The sequence below is a fragment of the Chroicocephalus ridibundus genome, chromosome 16 (genome assembly GCF_963924245.1).
Source record: "Chroicocephalus ridibundus chromosome 16, bChrRid1.1, whole genome shotgun sequence".
Lineage (NCBI taxonomy): Eukaryota > Metazoa > Chordata > Aves > Charadriiformes > Laridae > Chroicocephalus > Chroicocephalus ridibundus.
Window position 1 is genome coordinate 8,026,955 of NC_086299.1, and position 7,036 is coordinate 8,033,990.

The following is a 7,036-nucleotide window of genomic DNA, read 5'->3' on the forward strand; positions in this document are numbered from 1 at the left end:
AGACTCCACCAACTTGAGAAGGCCCGGATGACTGACACACCTTCTCAGCAATCTCCAAGGACAAGCGTGACCCTAAGCTCTCTGTTTCTGTGTCACGTTCTCCCCATCCCCAAGGATGAACCAGCAGTCTTCCTTCTCTTATCCCCACGGATGTAATCCCACAGTCCCTGTGTATGACCTGAGAAATCAATGAAGACGCTTTTCCATAGAGCTCAGCAAAGCAAGCAGAACGGTGGCCGTGGTAACCTCCGTAATTTCCAGCTGGGGGAAGGACACCATCGCACCTTGGTCTCGGTGGCACTGTCTTTCTCCTGCACTGAGCAAGCACAGGACTCCACCTACCGTCTCCTTCTCTTTCCCATCCCGTATCATAGTCCTGTAGCTTTGCGGTAGGGAAGTGCTTCTTATCTTTTTCTTCCTGGTTTTTTCTCTTTTTTTTCTCAAAAGCCCCAGAGAGCAATTATTTCTTCTATGCCCACTACCCACCTGACACAGAAACGATGGATGTGATGAAAAAACTTAGGACATGCCATCATAGCTCTCCTTTTTAAACTCTGGGCATTTTATATCCCTATTTTATGGATGGTGTCTATATTCTCTTTGCATTCCTAGAGTTTCTGAAATATTGATAGAGTTGGTCTTCTCCAGACAGTGGCTGAATGCTTTTCCAAGTGTGACACTTCAGTTATTGACAATGCATAATGGGTTTACCTCTTGTAATTATATGCACTTTGGTATTCATTTGTGTTACTAACATATACAGTTAATCATTCAACTGCTTAAGGGAGTATACGGTAATATCCCAGATGTGAGACTGGCTAAAGGTACAGTAGGAAAAAATATCTTAGTGAGTTGTCCATGCTGAAGAGAGCAATTTATACTTCAATCCTAAAGAATGTGGTGGGACAAGAATGCAAAACATATCCTGATATGAATTTTTAAATATATCAGTAGATGCAGAGATGTAAACTGAGTTCCAGTAAGATAAGGCAAAGTGAAAAGCAGTTCAGTGTCGGCACAAGGGTAAAACGTCCTTCTAGGGCACCGGATAATTTATCACCGTTACCCTTATATGGAGATATAAAAAGAACATAAGGATGTTCTTTCTGCCTTCATAAAACTTTAATTTATAACTTCATCCCTGGGTCTGGTTCTGTCCCCAAACACTTTCTGACATATGGATCTGAGCTGGAGAGGCACTCTCATGCTCGGCGTTCCAGCAAGAGACATCATTTCAGTTAATGATTCAAAGGGAAAGAGCAATCATGAGTGATGTCCTTTTAATATATTTCTACTGTTTTCCATATGCATATTTATTATGCTATTTTAGCAAAGTAGGACACTAGAGCCCTTTGCAGCTCTCGCCTCAGACTCTGAGTCACTTGGCGTTCACTCTAGGGACTGGTAGAGTCACAAAAGCTGGTGTTTCGTAAGTGTGTGACTAGAGAGAGCAGAACTCACCTCTAGAGAGATAACCCTCTGTCTAGAGAGATAACTCACCAGATCCTCAACGGATACAAGTGGGTTTTACACTGGGCCGTTCTGGAGTTCCCCAGTGTGCTCACAATCGCTGAGGACCCAGGGCTCAGAGCGCTTAGAATCATAGAATGGTGAGGGTTGGAAGGGACCTCTGGAGATCATCCCGTCCCACCCCCTGCCAGAGCAGGGTCACCCACAGCAGGTGGCCCAGGAACGCGTCCAGGCGGGGTTGGAATGTCTCCAGAGACGGAGACTCCACCACCTCTCTGGGCAGCCTGTGCCAGGGCTCTGCCACCCTCACAGCAAAGAAGTTCCTCCTCATGTTGAGATGGAACTTCCCATGGTCAAGTTTGTGCCTGTTACCTCTTGTCCTGTCTCCAGGCACCACTGAGAAGAGCCTGGCCCCATCCTCCTGACACCCACCCTTTCAGTATTTATAAGTGTTGATAAGGTCCCCCCTCAGCTGTCTTTTTTCCAGACTGAAGAGACCCAAATCCCTCAGCCTTTCTTCATCAGAGAGGTGTTCCAGTCCCCTCAGCATCTTGGTAGCCCTTTGCTGTCCCCTCTCCAGCAGTTCCCTGTCTTTCTTGAACCGGGGAGCCCAGAACCGGACCCAGCACTCCAGTTGCGGCCTCCCCAGGGCAGAGCAAAGGGGGAGAATGACCTCCCTCCACCTGCTGGCCACACTCTTCTTGGTGCCCCCCAGGAGACCATTGACCTTCTTGGCCACGAGGACACATCGCTGGCTCATGGTCATCCCGTTGTCCCCCAGGACTCCCAGGTCTCTCTCCACAGAGCTGCTCTCCAGCAGGTCACCCCCAACCTGTACTGGGTTGGGCAGCCTTGGTGTCTCCTGGGGCAGCTCTTTGCCTTCCGTACGCATACACGTGCATGCACACAGTTGCACAGGTGAATGCATCATCCTACCGGGGTCTTTGTACACGGCATGCCCTAAATTGTGTGCCCCGTATCCTTTGCTCAGCACTTCACACTGGCGCCTGTCAGTGCTCGCATAACAACAATATTCCAGTGTAATTACCGGACAGGAACACTGTCCAGACACGGGCTGTCTGTCCCAGCATGGGGAAGTAGGAACTTGGAAGAGGGTTGTGGGATTTGGCCCTTTGCAAATAATGGAAATGCAGAATCCCTTATGCATGTGGGAAAACACAGAGGAACATTACAGTATTTGTATTCACAGTGCAAACCATTTTCCATCTGTTAATATGGATACTAATTCTAGTTTACATATGAAATGCAAATGTTTGTGGGTTTATTTTACGCTCACTTCCTTCAAGCCTAATCCTATGCCAAATAACAACTACTTACAGACAGTTCAGTGGAAAATGGGGATGCTCAGCCGTTTCCGGGAACAGACCTTTGGCTCTCAGATGAATTCAGCATCGTGCCCTGCCACTCATTCCGAGTAAAAAATTCTCCATAGAAATCCTCCGCCTAGCAGCAAGATGAAAGGTGAAGTTCTAGATTGCGGATCTGAGGTAGCAAACCCCTGGAGCCCGGATTTTGAATTCAGCTTTCAAGGATGTCAGATGGATGTACGCACCTCAAGATATTACACAAGCTGCGCGCCTTAGAGATTCCTCCTACCACTACTCCACCTCTGTGAAATACATCGGTGAAGATATTTAAGCTCTCTTGCTTAGCCGTGGACCTTTTGTGAAAGGGAGATATCAGAACAGATATGTCCACTGAAGTTATGCCAGGGAGGGACTGGCCTCCAGCCTTCCCACAATTACTTTGCGTTGCAGGCTTCCCATCCCTTTCTCCGGACCTTCTCCCAGCTATAGAATTACCCAGGCAACATCCCCCTGGAAGGTCATCACCCAGATTTAGTTAGTCCTCAAGTAAATAGTTCTCACTGATCAGAACATGAAGCGGGAGAAGAGCGTCTCTGGAGGGACTTTGATGTATTTTTAATGTAACTAATGCAGACAGTGAGTGTTTCAGCAATGGATATGACATTAACCGCTAAACTAATTGTGTACCAATTTGCTTTTCCTACGTGCGATCTTAAATGTTTGTGCAGTCAACATGAAATAAATAATTAAATTTCTGTAATCCTTCTTGCCATTCTTGCTAATGATCAATATTTATGGTATAACATGATTTTTTTGAAGAGCATCAAGCTTCCCTGGGTCTCCCGAGTGCCTTTCTTTTCCACATCTTGTGCTTCCTGACCTGCGAACAGCCCAAATTGGACTTAACACAGTTGCCACAAGGGAAATAAATATTGGCTATGATGCAGGTGTCAGGAGGGGACACGTCTCTGTGTTATAAAAGGGTCTTTGATCAAAACTGACATCAGGGAGACAGAGATGAGGTTAAAAAAAACAACCTAGGAAGGTCTCAGTGAACTGTGACGACGGTGACAAAACATGGAGCAGAAAACAAATAAAGCATACTTCTGCTGCTTTGCGGATTGGTGAGATGCACTACAAATTCATCTGTTACGTATTTCTTCAGAGCTGTGGCATAATAAAAGTGTCTCAGTCCACTGTGCTATGTGTAAAACAGTTTTTGAAAGTGTGGCTCCAGTGCCAGTTTGGTTCATGGCTCCAGCACTGGTCCAGTAATGGACACACTGGCCAGGCTAAATGACTGCTTTAACAGCCCTGTTCAGTCCATCACGTACCTCTTCGCACAGATAGGGAGACACAAAAAATTTTAAAAGCTCTAGAACCGTTGCTTTTTTTTTTTTCCCCTGACCCGAAAATGATTGGGATAATACCCAATGGCAATTTTGAGTTGCAATTTAGATGACACCTAATATTTCAAATTAATACCCAAATACAAACCCAAATACCTCAATGACTATTCCTATTAACTTCATTGCATTCTCTTTACAGACAGAAAGTTAAATACTGACAGGTCTGGCATCTCTGAAGGGAAGCGGGAATCTTGGGGCTTCACTTTCTCAAACCTAAGGAAGATTTGTCTTTCCATTTCTTGCTTTTTTGCTATTTTCTATAATCGAGAATTCTTCAGCAAAATACATTGTTAACAATTTATTTTTTTTGCTACATTCTTTTTATTTCGTGCAGCATTCATATTTATTTTAAATGTTTTTGAGGCGGCTCAAATGACGTACAGCGGCCTGCCTTACCCAGCGACAGCTACTCCTTTCACGTCTACAGTGTTGTACGATCACAATGCCGAACTGATGGGAGAATTATAGTCCTGGAAACAGGCTGCGATGTCATAAAAATAAGATCTTGTTGCCTGATCAGTGGGTGAGATGGTGCTGCACCACTTACAAACTGAGTCACTTTAGAAAAGACAGATGAAGCATTTGCAGAAGAGACGGGTCATCTCCATGGTTTTTCTTTAAACGGTGAAACATCCTACTTAGTCTCATTATTAGTAACAAGAGAGAGTGCAGCAGTTTTTATTTTTGCAACTGTGGTGCTCAAAGGAGGTGCGCTATAAGAACCACAGAGAGCCTTGGCTTATCCCTGTAGCATTTACAGTGACAGAGAAAGGAAAAGAAAAGTTGTTCAAAGGAGAAGCTGAGAGCTCAAACGCGACAGGCTCCGAGCCTCTTTTGTTCAGGAATTTCTTTTTTGCACGGAGCACTTCGACTCAGAGATTTTGATCCCACGCTCACCTCCCAGAAGCACCCACCTCCAGGAAACAAAAATACAACTCAATTCATTCCGTTTTTTCGCTTGTAACAAGATGTGGCTGGTTGTAAGAGAGCTTTTTAAACCCACACTGTCCACTGTGTGCTGAGGCAGTTTAAACTACTGCTGCCCTAGAGATGTCATTCTGAGCGCGGAGCCTCCAGCAAGCGGGAGATCCCAAGTGCCATATGCTGGTATTGGACGGCAGGGATTTTGCAGCCATGAGTAGGTGTCTGGAAAATTGCTGGTTCCTCTGCTCGCTTCCCGTGTGTCTCTGCAAGGATGCACGTCACCTGCTGGCTTTCCAGCCCTGGAGAAACAGGCACCGCCTCATCTCTGCCATGGCCCCAAGGGACGGGGAAGGAATACCACGGCAGGAGGGGAAGAGCAGACTGGTTTAGGGGCCTGGGTTCCCAGCGCTCATGGCTGGTGCTGTATCGGTGCAGCACGCAGGATGGGAACAAGCAGCTGGCAGAAACTCCACCAGGTGCCAGTGCCCACCAGACCCCTTGGAGCTACGGCTGCGGGCACAGGAGAGTTAGTCAGAGCCACGGGTAGAACATACCTTCCCCATCACTCACCCCGTCCTCAGTTCTTGAGGCGAAATGCTAAAAATTACACTAGGGCGAGTATTCGGTTTCATTCTCTGAAGAGTTAAGCACACGTTTTCATAAACCGGCAGATGAATTCCTTAATTATTTTATTGTGTTATATTGATTTGCCATGCTCTTGTTTATGCTTTGCCCTGGGTCTAGTTATTTACTTTTCCTTCTAGAATCTTTATCAACACTCAGATACTCACAGAACATCTTTTTTGTTTACTTCTCTTATTTATTTGTATTTACTGTGATCAAAGTCGTACTTAACTACTGCTGCATGTGGAGATGACATGTTGCTTCTGGACCCAGAAAATTGGAGGTACAGAATGAGAGATTTAATAGCTGTTAAATAAAAGAGAAGGGGGAAGAAAAGAGAGAAATCATTGTATCTTTTGCTTAATATAAGGCAAGCATAGGGTTAAAAAAAAATCCAGATCAGAGATCTGATTAGCAAGCTCTTGCAGGTGTGTCCATTGAGTAGGTGTTAATTTGGGAGGACTGGAGTATAAATAGGGAAGGCCAGGGCTAGGAAGGCTTTTTTCCTTCTCTCTCGTGTCTTTTTTTTTTTTTTTTTTTTAATGAACTGAAGACGGGACAGTGCTAATCAAGTGCTGGAAGATTAATTTGAAGAAAGTGAGTTGTAATTATAACTTTGATGTCCATTAATGTCTTAGCTGACAGGCTGGGAACTGCAGGATGGAAGCAGGTGGTGGATTCTGTTTGATGGAAGCCATGTCACTCAGTAAAGTCTTATGGAAGATAGCACAAGGTTGTCGTGGCTGACTCTTCAAAGTGATTTTTCCCTTCTAGTATGTGTACTGGGTAGCTAAACCTAGTGGACAAGTTATTTTCTATAAGCCTCTCTTGCCATAAGATGAATTAATTTAAATCAAAATATGACTTCCAAAGCTAGCAATGGATTTCTCCTGTTATTCGAGACAACAGCTTAAAGCTGAATTTGTGGGAGAGTCTGGGAGTGCAAAAGTGAGGTTTTGTAGGAAGAGGTAATAGCTTTTCCTAGACAAATTCTGTTAAGCTTTCAGCTGTGAGAATAGCTGAAAGAAAATTGCCCAGAGATAAGGATCTGAGGCTGGGCGTCATGGTGCTGCTGTTCCCAAAAACTATTGGAATTGCTTACTTTCATAAAAGCAATGGAAAAAGATGCCAGACTCCTTCCTCCTCCTGCAGCGCTACATGCATGCCTTTTGAAGTATGTTATGAATTTCCTGGATAGGAGAAAGATATTTACAAAGCATCAACTGCTTGCTCAGGAACGGAAAACGTAAGCCCCCGGGGACAGCTTAATAAATGGCCGAA